Source organism: Pristiophorus japonicus, chromosome 9 (assembly GCF_044704955.1).
Source record: "Pristiophorus japonicus isolate sPriJap1 chromosome 9, sPriJap1.hap1, whole genome shotgun sequence".
NCBI lineage: Eukaryota > Metazoa > Chordata > Chondrichthyes > Pristiophoridae > Pristiophorus > Pristiophorus japonicus.
The window spans coordinates 215,771,685-215,796,450 of NC_091985.1; the positions used below are offsets into that span (position 1 = coordinate 215,771,685).

Consider the following 24,766-nt stretch of genomic DNA (forward strand, 5'->3'; position numbering starts at 1 on the left):
TTTTTTTACAAGCCTCCATTATTTCTTGATTTATACTCCATCCAACAGTTTAGATACTATTAGGGGGCCTATAGACTACGCCCACCAGTGAGTGTAGTATTTATTCTGTATCTGTCAGTCTCTGGTTAGCGAATGTGGCTTTTCCTTTATACATGTAAGTTTATGGTATGGAAGGGAGGTTTTCACTCTGTACCTATCAATTACTGGTAAGTGAGTGTGGGTTTCATTCTGTATCTTTCATTCTCTGGTATGTGAGTGTTGGATTAACACAGTCCTTGTCATTTTCTGATATGTGAGTGTGGGTTTTACCTGTGTCTGTTTCTGATATTTGTGTGTGGGTATTACTCTATCTCTCAGACTATGGTATGTGAGTGTGAATTTTACTCTGTATATAACAGTTTTCGGAGTGTGAGTTTGGATTTCACACTATACTTGTCAGTCTCTGTTATATGTGTGGATTGTATCGGTAAATTTCAATCTCTGGTAGGTGAGTGTGGGTTTTACTCTCGGTCAGTTTCAGGTAATGTGTGCTTCTGTCTGTACCTGTCTGTTTCTGGTATTTGAATGGGGCTTCATTCTGCACCTTTCAGTTTTTCTGATGTGAATATGGGCTTTAATCTGTACCTGTCAGTTTCTGGTATGTGAGTGTGGGTTTTATTCTGTATCCATCAGTCTATGGTATGTGAGTGTGTATTTTACTCTGTATTTGTCAGTCTATGGTATGTGAGAGTGGGTTTTACTCCATCTGTCAGTCTCTGGGATTTGAGTGTGAATTTTTCTCTGTATCTGTCAGTTTCTGGTATATGGGTTTGGGTATTATGTGCAAGTGTCAATCTCAGTAACATAAATGTGTATTTTTGTCTGTATCTTTCACTCTCTGGGATGTGAGTGTGCGTTTTATTCTTTATCTGTCAGTCACTTTTATGAGAATGTGGATTTTACTCTACAGCTGTCAGTCTCTGGGATGTGTATGTGGGTTTTACTCCTGTCAGTTGCTGTTATGCGAATGTGTGTTTTATTCAAGTGGGTGAATGTGGATTTCACTCTGTATCTGTCAGTCTCTTGTGTGTGAATGTGGCACTTTTTATCTGTACCTGTCTGTTTCTGTTATGAATGGGGTTATATTCTATAGGTCACAGTTTCTGTTATGCGAGTGTGGAGTTTACCACATTCTACCTGTCTGTCACTGGTATGTTAATGTGTGTATGTTTTCTGTACCCGTCAGTTGCTATTATATGAATGTTGATTTCATTCTGTGCCTTTAAGTGTCTGGTACAGCTGTGGTATTGGGGGTTTGACATTGAATCAGTCAGTCACTTTCAGGTCAGTGTTGATTTTACTATCTATCTGTCACTCTCTGGTGTTTTATTCTGTATCTGTCCATCACTGGGAAGTGAGTGTGCGTTTCATTCTGTAGCTATCTGTTTCTGATATTTGAGTAAGGGTTTTAATCAGTACCTGTAGGTTTCTGTTATGGGAGTGTGGTTTTTAATTTGTATTTGTCAGTCTCTGGAATGTGAGTGTCCGTATTACTCGATCTATCGGTCTCTGTAATGTGAGTGTGGGTATTACTCTGTATCTATCAGTCTCTGGAATGTGAGTGTGGGTATTACTTTGTATCTATCAGTCTCTGGAATGTGAGTGTGGGTATTACTCTGTATCTATCAGTCTCTGGAATGTGAGTGTGGGTATTACTCTGTATCTATCAGTCTCTGGAATGTGAGTGTGGGTATTACTTTGTATCTATCAGTCTCTGGAATGTGAGTGTGGGTATTACTCTGTATCTATCAGTCTCTGGAATGTGAGTGTGGGTATTACTCTGTATCTATCAGTCTCTGGAATGTGAGTGTGGGTATTACTCTGTATCTATCAGTCTCTGGAATGTGAGTGTGGGTATTACTCTGTATCTATCAGTCTCTGGAATGTGAGTGTGGGTATTACTCTGTATCTATCAGTCTCTGGAATGTGAGTGTGGGTATTACTTTGTATCTATCAGTCTCTGGAATGTGAGTGTGGGTATTACTCTGTAACTAGCAGTCTCTGGAATGTGAGCATGGGAATTACTCTGTAACTAGCAGTCTCTGGAATGAGAGTGTGGGTATTACTCTGTATCTATCAGTCTCTGGAATGTGAGTGTGGGTATTACTCTGTATCTATCAGTCTCTGGAATGTGAGCGTGGGTATTACTCTGTAACTAGCAGTCTCTGGAATGTGAGCGTGGGTATTACTCTGTAACTAGCAGTCTCTGGAATGAGAGTGTGGGTATTACTCTGTAACTATTGGTCTCTGGAATGTGAGTGTGGGTATTACTCTATCTATCAGTATCTGGAATGTGAGTGTGGATATTACTCTGTATCTATTGGTCTCTGGAATGTGAGTGTGGGTATTACTCTGTATCTATTGGTCTCTGGAATGGGAGTGTGGGTATTACTCTATCTATCAGTCTCTGGAATGTGAGTGTGGGTATTACTCTGTATCTATCAGTCTCTGGAATGTGAGTGTGGATATTACTCTGTATCTATCAGTCTCTGGAATGTGAGTGTGGGTATTTATCTATCAGTCTCTGGAAAGCGAGTGTGGGTATTACTCTGTATCTATCGGTCTCTGGAATGCAGAAGTGTTTTTTTTCTGTACCTCTCAGTTTCTGATGAGTGACTGGAGTTCACTCTCTAACTATCTGTCCCTGGTATGTGAGTGTGAGTATTTGTCTGTAGCTGTAAGGGCCTGGTAGGGGAGTGTGGGTTTCACTCTCAATCAGTCAGTCAATCTCAGGTATTGGAGGTGATTGTGATTCTTTCTCAATCTGTCATTCAATGTGTCTGAGTGTATGAATCATTATGTTAATCCCAGTCTCTGGTACTGTTTGAGAGTGTGGGATTAATTCTGTAGCTGTCAGTTTCTGTTACTGTTTGAGAGTGTGGGATTGATTATGTATCTGTTAGACTGGTGATGTGTGTGAGTGAGAGATTGATTATGTATCTGTTAGACTGGTGATGTGTGAGAGTGTGGGATTGATTATGTATCTGTTAGATTGGTGATGTGTGAGAGTGTGGGATTTATTATGTATCTGTTAGACTGGTGATGTGTGTGAGTGTGGGATTGATTATGTATCTGTTAGACTGGTGATGTGTGCGAGTGTGGGATTGATTATGTATCTGTTAGACTGGTGATGTGTGCGAGTGTGGGATTGATTATGTATCTGTTAGACTGCTGACGTGTGAGAGTGTGGGATTGATTATGTATCTGTTAGACTGGTGATGTGTGAATGTGTGGGATTGATTATGTATCTGTTAGACTGGTGATGTGTGTGAGTGTGGGATTGATTATGTAATTGACAGTCTCTTGTACTGAGCTATTCTTGCTCTTTGTGACTGTTGGATTTGGTTCCTTCTCCACCTGCTGTAGGCGGATGATAGTTTGCGATTACCGATGACTGTCTCAGGAGGAGGTTTGGTTCAGGCCATTACCTCTGTTTCTCTGCTCTTGTATGACAGCAGTTGGGTTTGAGAGTCAGTGTACAGACACCAGTGTGGATTGACACCGTGTCAGTGTCTATCTGTTCATGTGTCTGAGTAAAGGATCTGCCTTTCAATGCAATATGATTGGACTTTGGAACAACATATTATTGTACTGCTCCAAGTGACTGTGGGATTCATAGCATAACTCTGGGAATTTGGATCACTGTGGGACTGACAGCTTCTGCTATCTGTGGCAATATGATTGCGGTCAGTTCTGTGTCTCTGCGCTCTGAGTGATAATGTACTTACTGTGTGTGAGAAGGAGCTGCCTGCACTGTTTCTTGTGTTCCGGGTTGAGGAAAGATCAAATTTATTCTGGCTTGGTGAAGTATTTTGCTCTGAGAATAATAATAGGAGAACACTATTAGTTATGATATGGACAGGCAATGGAGAGAATAAATTTATAATTCATGTGTTTGTGCATAATAAAGTAAAGTATCTGGAGAGAGGAAACCGTGATACAAACAGAGTCCTTGTCTGACCTCACTGCAGTACAGCGACACTCAGATTTTCCACACCAGGTGTGTAGGACAGTTCTATAGAAAGTTATCAGCATCCAGACACAACCCAAAACCAGCACTGGTCCATGAATGGGACACCCGATTGGCACAGTCCAGGTTTATATCTCCCACTCCCATGGGACTACCTGTACAATTCTGAATCGCTTCCTGGAATATAACCACAGGTACCTGGGTTGTACAACAATTGTTCTCAGTCTATTGAAACCGAGCTGAGGGCCTGTGTCATTAACAGAATGTCACAGTTACCAGATGCTGATGTATCTGAGGGAGCGACAATGTATCTCTCGATCACCAGCAACATGGTTTTGGAGAATTCAACGCACCGAAACAAAATAACCCATTTTTTAAATGTCTCCTATCACATTCCTCTTTTGGTATCTGCAGTAGATGCACTTTGTGACACTCCTCACATCCAGGCTCTGTTTACACTGTTTAATGTCCAAGAACAACAGACACTGAGATTGGAACTGAATCAGGAACATTCACTACTGATTTGGGGAAAGAAAGCAGCAATGATTTGAAAGAGCGAGGTGATTTACTTTCTCTGTTACCTTACACGGAACACACACAGCCCGAGAATGGCCTCTCCCTTCCCCCACTCACTCCATGTTCTGGAACGACTTCTTGCTCCACTCTGCCTCTTACAGACAGCCCCCGACTGCCGCTGAACTTACCCCGACTCAAAGCCCATCTGTGGACACAGTCCCAATGCGATGAGCTGCTGTAAGGAGGCTGCTGTTTGCTCCCTTACTCGGGCCCGGGATATTTCCGCTCCCTGATGTGTTCAACGATCATCAGCCCAGCACAGAGGAAACGGCAGCCGCTGACAGAGCTGGGGGAGGGGAGCTCACATGAGCCCTTCCCGTCGGTTTAAACACTGTGTGGGGAGGGGAGGAGCAGCGTGTATTTAGCGCATGTTCAGACCATCTTTTTGTCACAAATTAAATTAGCAAAAATGGGATTATTTCACAAGTTGCTTTTATCACTAATTAAATGGGCCACATTGCGAGCATGTTAGTTATCATCCGAATTACTGAAAAAATGATTGTGTGAGCCTGACACTGGAGTACGAGTGCCTAAACTGTTTTACTCATTCCGTCAGCCTCTGGCATGTGTTTCCCTGTCAGTTTCTGACAGGCGTGTATGGGTTTTACTTGCATATTATTGCTCAGATACATGGGTGTGGGTTTCATACTGTACCCGTCCATTTCTGCGATGTGAATGTGGGATTTATACTGTACCTCTTTGTTTCTGGTATCTGAGTGTGTGTTTTATTCTGTACCTGTCAGTTGTTGTGAAGTGAATGTGAGATTTATTCTGTACCTGTCAGTCTCTGCTATGTGAGTTGGGATTTATTGTGTACCTGTCAAATTTTGAGATGTGAGTTTGGGTTTTGTTGTATACCTGTCAATTTCTTATATGTGAGTGTGGGTTTTATTGTGTACCTATCGGTTTCTGATATGTGTGAGTGTGCGTTTTATTCTATATCTATCAGTTTCTGATGAGTGTGGTCTTTATCTGTATCGGTCAGTTTCGGTTATGTCTGTGTGTGTTTTATCATGTACCTGTCAGTTTCTGATATGAGTGTGTGTACTTTAACCTGTATCGTCAGCTTCTGGTATGTGAGTGTGGATATTGACCAGTATCCATCAGTTTTTCAGATTGGAGTATGGATTTTATTCTGTACCTGTCAGATTCCGGTATGGGAGTATGGGGTTTAATCGATACCTGTCATTTTCTGATGAGTGACTGTGGTTTTAATCTGTAGCGGTCACTTTCTGGTATCTAAGTGTGGATTGCATTCTGTACCTGTCAGTTTCTGCTATGTGAATGTGGGTTTTATTCTGTACTTGTCAGTTACTGCTGTGTGAGTGTAGGAATTAATATGTACCTGTCAGTTTCTGAGATTCATTGTGTTTTTTTCTGTACCTGTCAGTTTGTGGCAGAAGTGTGGGGTGTCAGTTTCTGGTATCTGCGTGTGGATTTTTACCTTTATATGTCAGTTTGTGCAATGTGAATGTGGGATTCATTCTGCATCTCTCATTCTGGGGTGTGTGAGTGTGTGTTTCCTCTATACCTGCCGGTTTCTGGTATGTGAGTGTGGGATTTATTCTGCACCTGTCAGTTTTTGTATCTGTGTGTTAGTTTTATTCTGTATCTGTCAGTTTCTGGTATGTGAGAGTGTGTTTTATCCTATATCTGTGAAATTTACAGATCAGAGATGAACCCAACAGACAAAAGTTTTTCATTATATTGGACAAATGCGATTCAGAAATATTTGGAGTAGAGACTAGCTATTAGTACATTATATAAACCATAACTGTCAGTGGTACAGTGTGTAAGTGTGGTATTCATTCTGTATCTATCAGTCTGTGGTACAGTGAGCGAGTGTGGGATTAATTCTGTGTCTGTCAGTGAGTGGTACAGTGAATGAGTGTGGGATTCACTCTGTATGTGACAGTCTGTGGTACAGTGAGTGAGTGTGGGATTCACTCTGTATCTGTTAGTCTCTGGTACAGTGAGTGAGTGTGGGATTCACTCTGTATCTGTCAGTCTCTGGTACAGTGAGTGAGTGTGGGATTCATTCTGCATTTGTCAGTCAGGGGTACAGTGAGTGAATGTGAGAATTATTCTGTATCTGTCATAAATGCAAGTGTTTGTTGTTGGTATAGAAATGAAGCTTTTCAGTTACTTACGGTGGTTAACATTTACGCAGAAGAAAATGTCAGAAGCAGCCTCGTGGATAACCGTCGGCAAAGTGCTGTTACTGGTGAGATCACGATTTGCTCGATGCAAACTTGGCTAATAACTCGAGAGGTGATGGAAAAGAAAGCAACATTTGGGGATGTTTGAGTGAGATGAGAAAACATAATCAGCGCGAGGAGCCTGATCAGAGAGCTGGCGGGCAAGAAGCATTGAGCTCCCGTTTACTGCCCGATGCTATTTCCAAAACAACGGGGAAGAACAGTCCTTGGATCTGGGAACTTGAGGAGGCCTTTCAGCACATGGAACTTGGAGGCAAATCATCCCTTCGAGCCTGTTACATAAGGAACAGGAGGAGGCCATTCAGTCCCTCGAGTCTGTTACAGTGGAATTGAAGGAGGCCTTTCAGCCCCTCCTGCATGTTATATAGGAACTGGAGGAGGACATTCAGCCTCTCAAGCATGTTAAATTAGGATCATAAGCAGGCCATTCAGCCCTTTGGCCCTGTGACATGGGAGCAGGAGAAAGCCAGTCAACCCTTCGAGAATGTTATATAGGAACAGGAGGAGGCCATTCAGCTCCTCGAGCCTATTACATTAGGAACTGGAGAGGGCCATTCAGCTCCTTGAGCCTATTACATTTGGAACTGGAGAGGGTCATTCAGCTCCTTGAGCCTATTACATTTGGAACTGGAGAAGGCCATTCAGCTCCTCGAGCATATTACATTAAGAACTGGAGAGGGCCATTCAGCAATTGGAGTTAGAAAGCAATAGGATGACACAATTCTGCCCCTCAGGTCTGTTACATTAGGAATAGGACAAGGACATTCATCCCCACGGGACTGTTTATGGGAACGGGAGGAGGACATTCAGATCCGCGAGCTTGTTATATCGGAACTGGAGGAGGCCATTCAGTCCCTGGAGTCTGTTACACTGGAATAGAAGTGGCTATTCAGCCCCTGGAACCTGTTACATAAGAACTAAAGGAGGCCATTCATCCCATTCTAGCCTGATACATAGGCACAGGGGGAAGTCATTCTGCCCCTAGAGCTTGTTACATATGAACAGGAGGAGGCCATTAAGCCCCTCATGTTTATTACATTAGGAACAGGAGAAGGCCACTCAGTATCTCCAGTCTGTTAAATTGGAACAGGAGGTGGCCATCAGCCCCCTCAGGCCTGTTGCACAGGAATAGGAGGAAGCCATTCAGCACCACAAACATGTTTAATTCGGATAACCTGTCTGCGTACCCGCACACTGTGATAGGTACCGTACCTACTGTGTGTGAGAAGGAGCTGGTTACACTGTTCCTTATGTCTCAGGTGGAGGAAACTTCACATTTGTTCCGGTTCCTTCAATTCCTTGCCTGTAGGAGAAGGTATCTCTGATCATTCAAGAATAGGAGAGGTAGAAAAAAGACGAAAGTGATGAATGTAATCGTTCAATTAATATTCATTATGAACATTCGCAAACGGAAGCCAGTGAGACAAACAGTGTCAGTGTCTGACTCCACTGCAGTACTGCAGCACTCGGCTTCTGCACACCAAGTGTGTTGGGCAGATTTACAGCAATTTACTGACATCCAGACACAACCCAACCCCTGCCCTGCTTCAGGAATGGGACTACCCGATGGAGCACGGACTTTTACACAGCTCAGATTGCTACTCCCCTTTCCCAGGGCACTAACCGTTCAACCAGAAACAAAGAGCCGCTGTTTAAAACGTGTCTTTCACATTTCTCACCCGGTGCCTGCAATAGATGCTCCTTGTATAAATCCTCACTGTCCGGCTCTGCTTCCACTGCTCACTGTCCAATGACAACAAACACAGTGAGACTGGAACGAAAGCAGGAACGTTCACTACTGGCTTGCAGGAAGAAAGTAGCAATGATTGTAAACAGCAGATCCTTCCCATTCTGTCTCCCTTACCCGGGACACACGCTGTCCACACACAGCCCGAGAATGGCCTCTCCCTTCCCCCACTCACTCCACGCACTGAGACCAGTTCTTGCTCCACTCCACCTGTTACACACAGACCCCGACTCCCCTTGAACTTCCCCCGGACTCAGTGCCGATCTCTGAGCCCATCTGCGGACACGCTCCCAAAGCGATGTGCTGCTGTAAGGAGGCTACTGCTCGCTGCCTTACCCCGGGGCTGTGGTGTCTCCATTCCCGGTTGTTTAAACCATCTTCTTCCGCTCACTGAGTGAATAGCGCTCACAGGCAGGGCTGGGGGAGGGGAGAGCGCATGCGCTCTTCTGCTCACTGGAAATCGACACGGGGGCGGGGCTTATCCCCGCATGCGCAGCTCGCTGTAATAATTCAGCCTTTAAAAATCAAAGTGCACTTTTCCCGATTTACTTTTATCAGAATCTGAGCAAAGGAACTGGGCCTGGGGGGCAAGGGCAGAAAATGTTTAAAGATGGGGGCCTTGCCCCTTTGAGATGCTCAATTTGGGATCATTCCGTGCAGTGTGTTTTTCACTTCGTGAGCCCGTCTTCACAAAGCAATCCTGCAGAAACATCGGAGGGACGGGGGAGTAGGAGTGTTTGTTGGGACTGTGCAGGAGTTAATATCTGACAGAAACTGTCCCAGATTAATTTAATCAGAGTGAGACATTCGGTCACTGAGTGTAATACCGAACGGCCCTGAGCTGCAAGATTACAGAGAGTACAACAGGCAAGCGAGGGTTAAATATGGGACCTTGTTTCTCTCACTCTCTGACACTGTCCCGCAGTGTGGGATTAATAATGTGTTTGTCTGTGGTACAATATAAGTGACAGAGGGGACTGCATCTTATGTCTCTCCAATGGGATCTTTCAGGATAAAACCGGACCTCACAGGTCAGTCTGGAACTGATACTGTGCATGTTTCTGTGTCTCACCGCCCTGCCTCCCCTGTCTCTCTCTCTCTCAGTCCACTCTCTCTCTGCCGCTATCCCCCTTTCTCTTGAACTGTCTGTGAAGGCGGGATTCTGTTATTTAGCGCGATGTGGAAACACTGTTGGAAGTACAACACTGAGAATGTTTCTGTTTCTCTCTCTGGTGCAATACATGACGGTGTGGCACTGTGACTGAGTGTAATATGGAGACACTGATATACAATGTAAGACTGATACTGTGCCTGTCTCTCTCTCTTTTCCGCTGATGCTGTACATGAATATGTGATAGTATCATAGAGCGTAATAAGCAGACACAGTTAGGGAGTTTAAGACTGGTACTGTGTCTCTGTCGCTCTCTCTGATAGCCATCTCTGGGTGTTGAGTATGAGATGGATAGGACACCAGTTACAGTTAAATGTCCCTCCGTTTAGGAGGAGAGAGAGACACAAAGAGGCTGGTGCGACGGTGAACACATAATTTATATTTTCACGTTAAGCAAACATATTTCTGCGTGCGAACAATATAACAACTTAACAGCAGATATGGGTTAAGCCAGCCTCTGCTGTGATTGGCTCCTGCCCCTGAATCTGGAACTGGCACTGTGAGGGGCGCCGGTCTCAGAGTGTTTAACACTTACTGAGCTGGGAAACTACAACTAATCCCGAGAATCGGCAGCACAGGCCGAGCGGAGAGGAAACCCTGTGCTGGGAGCTGTAAATCTGGGACAGTTTGTGCTGTGAATGTGCAGATTGTGAACATTGTGTGAGCGAGAGTGTGTTAAAGGGGCGGCCGGGTGAGACTAATGTCACTGTGTTTGTGTGTCCGTCTCATTGCCGGATTCCAGAGTCCCTCTTGTGTAAAATTCAAAGATTTCCCTGTCACAGGATCGCCCTGCTGCCCTGCTCAGGTCTAAAGTGGGAATTAAACGTCAAGTTTGAAGTGATTTCAAATTTCAGTCGAAAAACAGAGAAAATGTCCGCGATCGCGTGAGAGAGCGCGATCAGTGCAGCAATGAAACGGGTTTAAATCCAAATTGCTGCCTTCAGTTCGGATGAAACTTTCTCGACAACAAACAGCCCGGTGTTCGGGACAGAAAGAGGCCAGTCTGGGAATCTGGAGGGCCCGGGTTGAATTGGAATCGGACAGTTAATGAGGAGAGAGAAACACAGAGAGGCTGGAGGGGCGGGGAGCTGACAGCAGGAAGTCTCCGCCCCGTCCGCTCGCTGCCTTTAAGTTGCTCTGTGCCGCCGCCTCCCGTTTCATTTCTGACCGAGCTCTGACTGTCAGAGAGATTTTCTACAGAGCCGCTGACATGACTGACACTGCAGCCGCCGAAACCGCTCCTCCTGCCGCCGCCGCTCAAACCAAGGCTCCCAGTAAGAAGAAGAAGGCGGCTCCCCGCTCCGAGCCAGCCGGTCCCACGATGGGCGAACAGATCCTCAAGGTTGTGGCCGATGGCAGCGATCGCAAGGGGATGTCCCTGGCCGCGATAAAGAAGGCTCTGGCGGCCAAAGGCGTGGATGTGGAGAAGCGCGGGTCCCAGATCAGGTTCAGTATCAAGAGGAATGTGACAAATGGCTTCCTGGTGCAGACCAAGGGCACGGGCGCCTCGGGCTCCTTCAAAGTCGCTAAGAAGGAAAACCAGGGGAAAGTGGGAAGGAAGGTGAAGAAACCAGCAGCCAAGAAATCTCCAGTCAAGAAACCAGCAGCCAAGAAATCTCCAGCCAAGAAACCAGCAGCCAAGAAATCTCTGACCAAGAAACCAGCAGCCAAGAAATCTCTGACCAAGAAACCAGCAGCCAAGAAATCTCCAGCCAAGAAATCAGCAGCCAAGAAATCTCCAACCAAGAAACCAGCAGCCAAGAAGGCGCCAACAATAAAAAAGACAGCGAAAGCAGCGGCTGGGAAGAAGGCGGCGGCGAAGCCCAAGAGCCCCGAGAAGGCCTCAGGCGCAAAGGTAAAGGCGGCCAAAAAGGTGAAAAAACTGAGGGCCATAGCCAAATCAGCAAAACCCAAGAAAGCAGCGCCCAAAAAGTAAATAAAAAGTGCAACTTGTAAACATCTGAACCCAAAGGCTCTTCTCAGAGCCACCCACGCCTCTCAGAAAAGAGCTGATCCCCGAATCAAATGATCCCTGTCCCGGGGCCGGGCTCAGATTTCAGACAGAAATCATTGAACATGAAGCCAGGATCCCTGGTGACTCGCTGACATTGGCTGCACTCACCCATCCCCCAGTGTCTCCAATAAAACACACAGAGAATTGGATGTCCGGCCCGGGCCTCACTGTAACTGGGAATGTGTTCGGCTCCAGTCTCAGTTCCCGGTCATTGTCATTTCACAGATTCTGTGAGACGGTGATACTGGCGGAGATACCTCGCCTCACAACTCAAACCCCAAGCACCACATTCTCCAAATCAGCTGGAATAAGGTGTTTGTAAACTGCTAAACCCGTCTGTGAGAGGAAGTGTGGGGAGATGGAACAAGGTCTGAGATTGACAGGGAAGGGGCTGTATATCGGCGGGAATATTCGCGATTGTTAATAGAAACATAGAAAATAGGTGCAGGAGTAGGCCATTCGGCCCTTCTAGCCTGCACCGCCATTCAATGAGTTCATGGCTGAACATGCAACTTCAGTACCCCATTCCTGCTTTCTCACCATATCCCTTGATTCCCCTAGTAGCAAGGACTTCATCTAACTCCTTTTTGAATATATTCAGTGAACTGGCCTCAACAACTTTCTGTGGTAGAGAATTCCACAGGTTCACCACTCTCTGGGTGAAGAAATTCCTCCTCATCTCGGTCCTAAATGGCTTACCCCTTATCCTTAGACTGTGTCCCCTGGTTTTGGACTTCCCCAACATTGGGAACATTCTTCCTGCATCTAACCTGTCTAACCCTATCAGAATTTTAAACGTTTCTATGAGGTCCCCTCTCATTCTTCTGAACTCCAGTGAATACAAGCCCAGTTGATCCAGTCTTTCTTGATAGGTCAGTCCCGCCATCCCGGGAATCAGTCTGGTGAACCTTCGCTGCACTCCCTCAATAGCAAGAATGTCCTTCCTCAGGTTAGGAGACCAAAACTGTACACAATACTCCAGGTGTGGCCTCACCAAGGCCCTGTACAACTGTAGCAACACCTCCCTGCCCCTGTACTCAAATCCCCTCGCTATGAAGGCCAACATGCCATTTGCTTTCTTAACCGCCTGCTGTACCTGCATGCCAACCTTCAATGACTGATGTACCATGACACCCAGGTCTCTTTGCACCTCCCCTTTTCCTAATCTGTCACCATTCAGATAATAGTCTGTTTCTCTGTTTTTACCACCAAAGTGGATAACCTCACATTTATCCACATGATACTTCATCTGCGATGCATTTGCCCACTCACCTAACCTATCCAAGTCGCTCTGCAGCCTCATAGCATCCTCCTCGCAGCTCACACTGCCACCCAACTTAGTGTCATCCACAAATTTGGAGATATTACATTTAATCCCCTCGTCTAAATCATTAATGTACAGTGTAAACAGCTGGGGCCCGAGCACAGAACCTTGCGGTACCTCACTAGTCACTGCCTGCCATTCTGAAAAGTCCCCATTTACATTGTAACGGGACTTTATTTAAAAGCTTCTGGTTCATGGAAGCCTTGAAGATGAATTCCGAGTCTTTAAGGGTTTGTGCAGAGCGCTGTGTCTCGGTTCTATTGTGGGAAAACAGTTTGAAATTGGCGGCTGCAGAAAGCTGGAGGCGGAGCTGGAAGACCAGAGGCCGCTCTCTGCTCTGTCTGTCAATCTTGACTCTGTCTCCTCCCCTTCCCGCCTCTCTCACTCTGCACTTTCTCAGTCAGGTCGGCTCCGGCTCTATAAAAAGGAGCCGGGAGGAGCTCCTTCTCATTCAGCGGCTGTTTCAGTGAGTAACCGTCATCATGTCTGGTCGAGGCAAAGGAGGCAAAGGACTGGGTAAAGGCGGAGCCAAGCGGCACCGTAAAGTGCTCCGTGATAACATCCAGGGCATCACCAAACCAGCTATCCGCCGCCTGGCTCGCCGTGGTGGTGTCAAGCGCATCTCAGGCTTGATCTACGAGGAGACCCGCCTAAGGTTTTCCTGGAGAATGTGATCAGGGATGCAGTCACCTACACTGAGCACGCCAAGCGCAAGACGGTCACTGCCATGGATGTGGTGTACGCTCTGAAGCGGCAGGGCCGCACTCTCTATGGATTCGGCGGCTGAATAACTTGACCCTTTCCCCCCGAAACACAACACAAAGGCTCTTCTAAGAGCCACCCACCGCCTCACAGAGAGAGCAGCGACCTGGGGATGGGGCAGTTTGGTTGGGAAATGATTTCGGCTGTTTAATTAATGGAAAGAAATATTTGGATTTATATAGCGCCTTTCACGACCACCGAACGCCTCAAGACCAATCAAGTACTTTTGGAGTGTAGTCGCTGTAGGAATATGGGAATTATTAAATATTTTACAACTATTGTAAATTGAGAGATCAGAAACTTCGGCTGACAGTCACAATTACCGGGTGGGATACACAGTCCCCTTTACCCAGACATTACAGTCTCCCCTCACAGATAATTCCTGTCATGTGAGGTTTCTGTGAGAATCGGTTAAACGGGACGGCACTGGCGGGATCGATGCGGGACTTTATGTTTACAGGAAGCAGTGACCGGGGATTTATTCCCGCCCGGTACAGACCGATCAGGGAATGGAACAGAATTTAAACCGGAATGTTACAGAGAAATGGACTTGGTGACTTATAATGGGGCACAATCGCCGTTATAAAGAGCGGGATTCTTAAACTGCTGGCGCGAAATTAGAGGTTATTTAATCTCTTGGTTGATACTGTGAAATTGGCGGGCTTTTTGAAATTGACCAACTGTCAGTTTCAGTTCAGCCAATCAGGGTCCAGAAATCCCCGCCCTTCATTTTCACTCTCGGTGCTTGGTTCAAACTTGATTGGCGCCGGGCTGCAGCCAATCACAGCCCCGGGGCGGACCCTCACACACTTTAAAAGGAGGCCCCAGAGGAGGCTCCGCATTAATAATCCTTGTGTCCCAGATTCGTTCAGAAAATGGCCAGGACCAAGCAGACAGCGCGCAAATCTACCGGAGGGAAAGCTCCTCGCAAACAGCTGGCGACCAAAGCGGCCCGGAAGAGCGCTCCGGCCACAGGCGGAGTGAAGAAGCCTCATCGCTACAGACCCGGCACCGTGGCTCTGAGGGAGATCCGCCGCTACCAGAAATCCACCGAGCTGCTGATCCGCAAACTGCCCTTCCAGCGCCTGGTGCGGGAGATCGCTCAGGACTTCAAGACCGACCTGCGCTTCCAGAGCTCGGCCGTCATGGCCCTGCAGGAGGCCAGCGAGGCTTACCTAGTGGGGCTGTTTGAGGACACCAACCTGTGCGCCATTCACGCCAAGCGAGTCACCATCATGCCCAAAGACATCCAGCTTGCCCGCCGCATTCGCGGGGAGCGCGCCTAGACTCCCCCTGCCTCGGCTCCAAGATTCACCACCAAGTGCAACAACGGCTCTTTTCAGAGCCACCAAATCAGCAAAGGAAAGAGCTGCGATCACCTGTAACCAGAGCTTCGTGTTGTTCATTAACCCATTGTAGGGACGGGGCAGAGGGTGTGGGACTGATTACTGATCGTGTGTTCATATACCAACTCCGTTCACATGGGAGTTATTGACGATTAACTAATGAGCCCTTTAATATTTTCAGAAACTGACATCGGCTTTGCGTCGCTCTGACCTCGAGTTCCCCGGGGCAGAACACAGATTTCCCCATTCGGTGTTGCCGGAGAATGGGGACAGGCAGATCTGGGAAGCACTGCAATTGACCCGGGTTCTGTGTGTGTACATCGCTCGCTGCTCCAGTGCGGTCTAAACTGACTGGCTTAGCAGAGAAATACACAGCCCGGGAACGGCCGGAGCTCCCGAGAACAGAAGCAGCATTCAAACTATCTCAAACCAGACCAAAATTAAACTAGACCCTTTTATTGCTACATTAATTCATCACCGCCGACTCTAGTTTTCAGACAGATTAAAGAACATTTAAGGAACCTGTGGCGGTATTTATACAATTGTTGAGTGACAACTGTAGTTCAATTATTCGCTGTTAACTGGAAGAGTGTATCTGTGAGCAGAGAACCGTAATGCAGTGACTGGGAACTGAAAACTCCCCCATTCGGATATGGGGTAAGCCATTTAGGACTGAGATGAGGAGAAACTTATTCACTCAGAGTTGTTAACCTGTGGAATTCCCTACCGCAGAGTTGTTGATGCCAGTTCGTTAGATATATTCAAGAGGGAGTTAGATGCGGCCCTTATAACTAAAGAGATCAAGGGGTATGGAGAGAAAGCAGGAAAGGGGTACTGAGGTGAAAGATCAGCCATGATCTTATTGAATGGTGGTGCAGGCTCGAAGGACCGAATAGCCTACTCCTGCACCTATTTTCTATGTTTACAGGTCTAAAACAGGCCAATCTAACGACACATGACTCTATTAAGACAGTAAGCAGCCCTTTCACAGATCTTGTGGGTGGCTCTGAAAAGAGCCTTTGGGTTATTAGATTAAATCTTGTCCGCTTTACTTGGTCTTGGACGAAGTGGTGGTTTTCTTGGGCAGCAGCACAGCCTGGATATTCGGCAGCACTCCACCCTGAGCGATGGTCACCTTTCCCAGCAGCTTGTTGAGCTCCTCGTCGTTGCGGATGGCCAACTGCAGGTGTCTGGGGATGATGCGGGTCTTTTTGTTGTCGCGGGCCGCATTGCCGGCCAGCTCCAGGATTTCAGCGGTCAGATACTCGAGCACAGCAGCCATATAGACCGGGGCTCCGGCACCCACACGCTCAGCATAGTTCCCCTTTCGCAGGAGCCTGTGAACACGGCCCACAGGGAACTGCAGTCCGGCTCGGGAGGAGCGAGACTTGGCCTTGGCCCGAGCTTTACCGCTGGTTTTTCCTCTTCCAGACATTTCCACAATTCACAAGCTCAGAGAAAGAATGAGAAACTCCTCCCACATCTGCCCTTCTTATACATTCTGGAGGGATGCAGGGAGCGACCTTGTGATTGGTCACTCTGTGGTGAATTTCATTGGTCGGTTCCCATGACCAATCACAGCCTGTTTAGTCCACCAATGAAAGTAGGGCGAAAATGATTGGTTCTCAAAGTCAGAACCTAACGATTTTTTAAATTCAAAAATCCCGCCAATAATTGTTAAAATTGTGAATTATGTTAGTAACTTCACCATTAGCCAAATACTTCAAAATACTTTTTGTTTCCTTTTGTCTGATTCCATGTTTCCTTTGCAAATTCCAGCCTGTTATAATCAGCATTAAATTCGGCTTCAGGTTCAAATTGTCTGTAACGGGCGGGACTCAGTCCCCACTGATTCTGTAACGGGACACATTCCAGCTCCATCGTTGTAAAAGTGAACTTTTTTTCATAGGAGCTGCTGTGGGAGTGAGACCAGAACTGAGAGTCCTTCTGTAAAAATAGAGGTGTTCAAACTGCCCCTGTTCTAGTCTCTAAGAACTCCCATTCTGGGTTGTTACACTGCGGGGAGTCTCGGGTTAATAAACGGACTGAGCCGCAACGGAATAAAAACAAAACGTGAAAAGGGCTTGAGTGAGAACGTGTGACTGAAATCGGAGTTTCCCCGCCCTCCCAAAATAAATTCGTCGGCAGGCGCTGTGAATGAACGGGTCTGGAAGCAAAGGGAAAGCGACCAGGGACCGTGTTTGTAGTTTACTCACTGCGGGAAATTCCAGCGACGCCAAGGTCGAACCCGTCAGTGAAGCTGCTTATAAGAATTCAAAACTAAATCTACAGCTGGAATTGTAAAGGGTCTCAAACACAATTGTTCGGGAAATAATTACAGTAAATTCAGTCTAAAGGGTGATGTGTTTGTGCAGCTCTTTCAATGATGTTGTGGGTGGCTCTTAAAAGAGCCATTGTGTTTGGGATTTGTTCCGTCAGGACAGCGTGGAGTTTTACTTGGAGCTGGTGTACTTGGTCACCGCCTTTGTCCCTTCCGACACAGCATGCTTGGCCAGCTCCCCGGATAGCAGCAGGCGCACGGCGGTCTGGATCTCCCGGGAACTGATGGTGCGACGCTTGTTGTAATGGGCCAGGCGGGAAGCCTCACCCGCAATGTGCTCGGAAATATCGTTCACAAACGAGTTCATGATGCCCATGGCCTTGGAGGAGATGCCGGTGTCGGGGTGAACTTGCTTCATCACTTTGTAGATGTAAATGGAGTAACTCTCCTTCCTCGACTTTCTGCGCTTCTTGCCACCCTTCGGTGGTGTTTTCTTGATTACTTTCTTGGCACCCTTTTTCGAAGCTGGTTTCTTTTTTTTTTGAATCGTAGCCAATCTTTCCAATTCTTTGTCAGATCACAAACGCCAGAGGTCACCTTGCACACATCAAGGATCACCCTACGCTAATGCTCTTAGCCAAAAGGCCTAGAGCCCAAGCACCGTTCCTGGAAGTACTGCAATACCAGGTTCGTGCCATGGAGGTGGATGGGTCAGCAACCCCATCCACTTCCGTCAAGCCACCCCACCCACCTCCTATTTCCAAAAAGCATAGGAAAGCTACCTTCCTGATCCAGGGAGAACCACTTTGGGGTCATGGTTACTCCCCTGTCAGGTCAGTTACGCATGATCTTAACCAAAAGGCCAAGAAGCGATTTATTTTCCTCAGGCATCGTCTTGTTCAGTCAGGTACAGCTATAAAGGAAATTCTGCTCCGGGCTCGCATTATATAGGCAGCCCCACACTCCGCCCACAGCCCTATGCTAATGAGGGATGGGTGAAGGCAATGACTGTAATTGGTTCATTGGCCACGTTGTCAATTTCCATTGTTCTGCATCTCTCTGATTGGTATCTTTAAACATCCAATCAGATTTATTGCTCGCCAAAATCTCAAATTCTTGAATTAGGTCATCAATGACATCCCCTTCCGATTTTAAATCTGTTCTTTATGTTTCATTCTGCTCTCAGGCAAAAATGGTTAATGATGGCCGGACTTATGAGGAAGGTTCACTCACGTTTTTTCCTGTATATATTCTATAATCTGAACAGCTATGTTTGTCGATCTACATTTCTACATGTTCGAGTCATTAACCGGTTTGTAACCGAGATTGCCTGAGGGTCACTTCTGATCAGGACATGGGAGTCCTTCTGTGAAGGCAAGAGCCCCTCACTGTCCTTCCGCCCTGATGCTAGCTTCCACCCATCGTTTAATTCAACACCTTTCTTATCTGTCACTGCTGTAACATGGATGTAACAGCATGGATTTATGAAGGGGAAGTCATGTTTGACAAATTTGCTGGAATTCTTTGAGGATGTAATGAACAGGGTGGATAAAGAGGAACCAGTGGATGTGGTGTATTTGGAATTCCAGAAGGCATTTAACAAGGTGCCACCTAAAAGGTTACTGCACAAGATAAAAGTTCACAGGGTTGGGGGTAATATATTAGCATGGATAGGGGATTGGTTAACGAACAGAAACCAGAGAGTCGGGATAAATGGTTCATTCTCGGGTTGGCAATCAGTAACCAGTGGGGTGCCGCAGGGATCAGTGCTGGGACCCCAACTCTTTACTGTTATTTATGTATACTTGTATTTACTCTGTACACCCACCAAAGGGCTCATCCCCTGGAGTCCCAAGGGAGCACAGATATTTAAGGAGGCTTCACAGGTTGGAGAGGCACTCTGGAGACTTGCAACAAAAGACTACGGTCACACTTTACTTTGAGTTCACAGTGTTCAATCTGACTCGTTCTCCATCTACTACAACTGGCAATGAGATACAGATAGCGAACCCAAAGATGCAGAGCACAGTGTGCATCCTGGAGAAATTCTCGGAGGGAGATGATTGGGAAACTTTTGCGGAGTGACTCGACCAATACTTTGTGGCCAATGAGTTAGATGGGGAAGAAAGCATTGCCAAATGAAGGGCGATCCTCCTCACTGTCTGTGGGGCACCAACGTATGTCCTCATGAAGAAACTGCTCACTCCAGCAAAACCCACAGAGAAATCATACCATGATTTGTGCACACTTGTCTGAGAGCATTTGAACCCGAAGGAAAGCATTCTGATGGCGAGGTACCGGTTTTGCACCTACAAAATGTCTGACGGCCAGTAAGTGGCGAGTTATGTCGCCAAGCTAAGATGCCTTACAGGACATTGCGAATTTGAAGAACATTTGGAGCACATGCTCAGACACTTTTTCGTACTTGGCATTGGCCACGAAACCATACTTCGCAAACTTTTGACTGTAGAGACTCCAACCTTGAGTAAGGCCATAGCAATAGCCCAGGCATTCATTGCCACCAGTGACAATATAAAGCAAATCTCTCAGCACACAAGTGCTGCTACAAGTACTGTGAACAAAGTGATGTTGTTTTTGAATCGTAATGCAAAGGGCTGATCACATATACCTGCAAATACACGTCTGCAGATGTCTCAGAGTCCACCATCAAGGGTGATGAATGCAAGGCCATTAACACCTTGTTGACGCTGCGGGGGTGATCATTGTTTCCATTCATGCCGATTCAAAGAGTACATTTGCAAGGGCTGTGGAACAATGGGACACCTCCAACGACTGTGCAGGCGAGCTGCAAAGAATATTAAACCTAAAACCACCATGTTGCAGAAGAGGACAGATCCACAGAGGATCACGACGAACCAGAGCCTCAGATCGAGGAGAAAGAGGTACATGGAGTGCAGACATTCACCACAAATTGTCCCCCGATAATGCTAAATGTTGAACTAAATGGACACCCAGTGTTAATGGAGCTGGACACAGGTGCAAGCCAGTCCATCATGGGCAAAAATACTTTTGAAATGTTGTGGTGCAACAAGACCTCAAGGCCAGTCTTAACTCCAGTTCGTAAGAAACTAAGAACTTACACGAAAGAACCGATTCCTGTAATCGGCAGTGCTACCATAAAGGTCTCCTACGATGGAGCGATGCACAAGCTACCACTCTGGGTGGTACCGAGCGATGGTCCCACGCTGCTCAGCAGGAGCTGGCTGGGAAAGATACACTGGAACGGGGACGACGTCTGAGCGCTATCGCCCGCTGACGACACTTCGTGTGCTCTGGTCTTAAACAAATTTCCTTTGCTGTTCGAATCAGGCATCGGGAAATTCCAAGGAGCAAAAGTGCAGATCCATCTAATTCCGGGGGCATGATCCATCCATCACAAGACGATAGCAGTACCGTACATGATGAGAGTAAGGGTAGAGATCAAGCTAGATCGGCTGCAAGGAGAGGGCATCATTTCACCGATCGAGTTTAATGAATGGGCCAGTCCTATCGTCCCAGTCCTCAAGGGAGATGGCACAGTCAAAATCTGAGGCGACTACAAAGTAACTATCAATCGTTTCTCCCTGCAGGACCAATACCCACTACCAAAGACCGATGACCTCTTTGCAACGCTGGCGGGAGGAAAGACGTTCACAAAGCTGGATCTGACTTCAGCCTACATGACGCAGGAACTGGAGGAATCATCAAACGCCCTCACCTGCATCAACACACACACACAAAGGTCTTTTTGTTTATAACAGATGCCCGTTTGGAATCCGATCGGCGGCGGCGATATTCCAGTTTATTCCGACTCTCTGCTTCCTGTCTACAAACCAGTTCTCTATCCACATCAGTACATTACCCCCAATACCATGTGCTTTGATTTTGAACACCAATCTCTTGTGCGGGACCTTGTCAAAAGCCTTTTGAAAGTCCAAATACACCACATCCACTGGTTCTCCCTTGTCCACTCTGCTAGTTACATCCTCAAAAAATTCCAGAAGATTCGTCAAGCATGATTGCCCTTTCATAAATCCATGCTGACTTGGACCGATCCTGTCCCTGCTTTCCAAATGTGCTGCTATTTCATCCTTAATAATTGATTCCAACATTTTCCCCACTACTGATGTCAGGCTAACTGGTCTATAATTACCCGCTTTCTCTCTCTCTCCTTTTTTTCAAAAGTGGTGTTACATTAGCTACCCTCCAGTCCATAGGAACTGATCCAGAGTCGATAGACTGTTGGAAAATGATCACCAATGCAGCTACTATTTCTAGGGCCACTTCCTGAAGTAATTTGGGATGCAGACTATCAGGCCCCGGAGATTTATCGGCCTTCAATCCCATCAATTTCCCGAATACACTTTCCCCCTAATAAGGATATCCTTCAGTAGTAATGAATGTTTATGTTTATAATAAAGTAAAGTATCTGAAGAGAGGAAACCGTGATACAAACAGGGTCCTTGTCTGAGCTCACTGCAGTACAGCGGCACTCAGATTTTCCACACCAGGTGTGTATGACGGTTCTACAGAAAGTTATCAGCATCCAGACACAATACAAATCCGGCACTGGTCCATGAATGGGATCACCTGATTGATACAGTCGCGGTGTATATCTTCCACTCCCATAGGACTACCTGTAAAATTCTGAATCGCTTTCTGGATTATAACCACAGGTACCTGGGCTGTACAACAATTGTTCTCAGTCTATTGGAACCGAGTTAAGTGCCTGTGCAGGCAACAGAATGTCACAGAGCCCAGATCCTGATGTATCTGAGGGAGCGACAATGTATCTCTCGATCACCTTCTACATGGTTCTGGAGAACTCAACGCACTGAAACAAAATTACCAAATTTGAAATGTCTACTTTCTGTCCTGCTGCCTGCAATAGATGCACTTTGTGACACTCCTCACATCCTCACTGTCAGGCTGTGTTTCCATGTTCATGTCCAAGAACAGCAGACACAGTGAGATTGGGACTGAATCAGGAACATTCACTACTGATTTGGTGAAAGAAAGCAGCAATGATTTGAAAGAGTGCGGTGATTAACTTTCTCTGTTACCTTACACTGTACACATGCTCTCCCTTCCCCCACTCACTCCATGTTCCCAAACTACTTTCTGCTCCACTCTGCCTCTTACAAACAGCCCCCGATACCCCGACACAAAGCCCATTTACAGACACATTCCCAAAGCGATGTACTGCTGTAAGGAGGCTGCTGTTTGCTCCCTTACTTGGGCCCGGGATATCTCCGCTCCCTGATGTGTTCAACGATCATCAGCCCAGCACAGAGGAAATGGCTGCTGCTGACAAAGCTGGGGGTGGGGAGCTCGCATGGGCCCTTCCCATCGGTTTAAATACTGGGTGGGGAGAGGGGGGAGGGGTGGCGGGGGCAGGCAAGTATTTCAATGCTGGAGCGTGAAGCCTGGAGGTGGATCTGGAAGCTCAGAAGCCACGGTCTCTGCTCAACCTGTCACCCTGTATTGTTCAGACTATGGGATGCGAGTGTGTGTTTTACACTGTATAGTTCAGACTATGGGATGTGAGTGTGTGTTTTACACTGTATTGTTCAGACTATGGGATGTGAGTGTGGGATTTACACTGTATAGTTCAGACTATGGGATGTGAGTGTGGGTTTTACACTGTATAGTTCAGACTATGGGATGTGAGTGTGTGTTTTACACTGTATAGTTCAGACTATGGGATGTGAGTGTGTGTTTTACACTGTATAGTTCAGACTATGGGATGTGAGTGTGTGTTTTACACTGTATTGTTGACTATGGGATGTGAGTGTGTGTTTTACACTGTATAGTTCAGAGTATGGGATGTGAGTGTGTGTTTTACACTGTATAGTTCAGACTATGGGATGTGAGTGTGGGTTTTACACTGTATTGTTCAGACTTTGGGATGTGAGTGTGTGTTCATTTTTATATGAATGGAAAAGCAGAATGTTTAAAAGAGAGACTAGTAAATGTAGTTATTCAGCGGGATAAGAGTGTCATTGTACACGGATCACATATAGTTAACTTGCAGCTACTGCAAGCAATTAGGAAGGTAAAGTATATGTTGGCCTTTATTACAAGGGGTTTGGAGTATAAGAGTAAAGAAGTGTGGCTGCAATTATGTAGGGCTTTGGTGAGACCACACCTGGATTACTGGGCACAGTTTTGGTCTCATTGCCCAAGGAAGGATATTAGAGGGGGGTGCAACATTGAATCCTGGGATAGGGAGATTGAGTGAAATGCACCTATACACTCTGGAGTTTAGAAGAATGAGAGCTGAACTCATTGAAACCTAAAAAAAAATCTTAGAAGGCTTGGCAGGGTAGATGCTGTGAGGATGTTTCCCTTTGCTGGATAGTCTGGATCTAGGGATCATAGTCTCAGGATAAGGGATCAGACACTTCGGACTGAGATGAGGAGAAATGTATTCACTTAGAGGGATGTGAATCTTTGGAATTCTATACACATAGGTCTGAGACACTCAGTCAATGAGTATATTCAAGACAGAGAACAAAGGGAATCAAGGGAAATGGGTATCAGGCAGGAGTTCAGGGTGAAGTTCAGCCATGAATGTAATGAATTGTGGAGCAGGCTCAAGGGGCCTTACTGCCTGCTTCTATTTCTTATTCTCTTACAGCTGTCAGTATCTGATACGTGAGTGTTGTTCTTTCTTCAGTTTTTGGTGGGCGAAAGTGGGTTTTATTATACACTATGTCAGCTTCTAGAATGTGACTGCGAGTTCCACTCTGTTTTTGCCTGTCTCCGGGATGTGAGTGTGGATTTTACTCTGTATCTGTCTGTCTCTGGTATGTCAATGTGGGTATTACCCTGTACCTGTCAGTTTCTCGTATGTGATTGGGGATTTATTCTGAACCTGTCAGTTTCTGTTATGAGAGTTTTATTCTGTACCTGTCATTTTCTAAATTTGTAACATGGGTTTTCCTCTGTATCTGCCAGTTTCTGGGATGTGAGTGTGATTTTTTTTGCATGTACCTGTCTGTTTCCAGTATGGGAATGTAGGTAAAACTCTGTAGTTCTCAGTCTCTGGGATGTGAGTGTGCGTTTTACTCTGTATCTGTCAGACTCTGGTATGTGAGTGGGGTTTTATTCTGTATCTGTCATTTTCTGGTATGTTAATGTGGGCTTTAATCAGTACCAACCAGTTTCTGATATGTGAGAGTGAATTTTAGCCTGTATCTGTCAGTTTATGATATGAGAGAGTGAGTATCTCTATTTGTCTTTTATGTAAGTGTCAGTTTTACTCTGTATAGCTTAGTCTCTGGTATGGGAGTGTGGATTTTGCTCTATAGCTGT

The 24,766-nt window shown here is 46.2% G+C and overlaps 1 protein-coding gene and 2 pseudogenes across 1 annotated transcript in view; 1 reads left to right on the top strand and 2 right to left on the bottom strand.

The window, feature by feature from the left end:
• LOC139274124 (zinc finger protein 84-like) overlaps window positions 1-24,766 on the bottom strand; it is a 74,363-nt gene that overhangs the window by 4,379 nt on the left and 45,218 nt on the right. The window lies entirely within an intron of this gene.
• LOC139273613 (histone H4-like) lies at window positions 13,543-13,847 on the top strand (annotated as a pseudogene).
• On the bottom strand, window positions 18,100-18,323 carry LOC139274338 (U2 spliceosomal RNA; annotated as a pseudogene).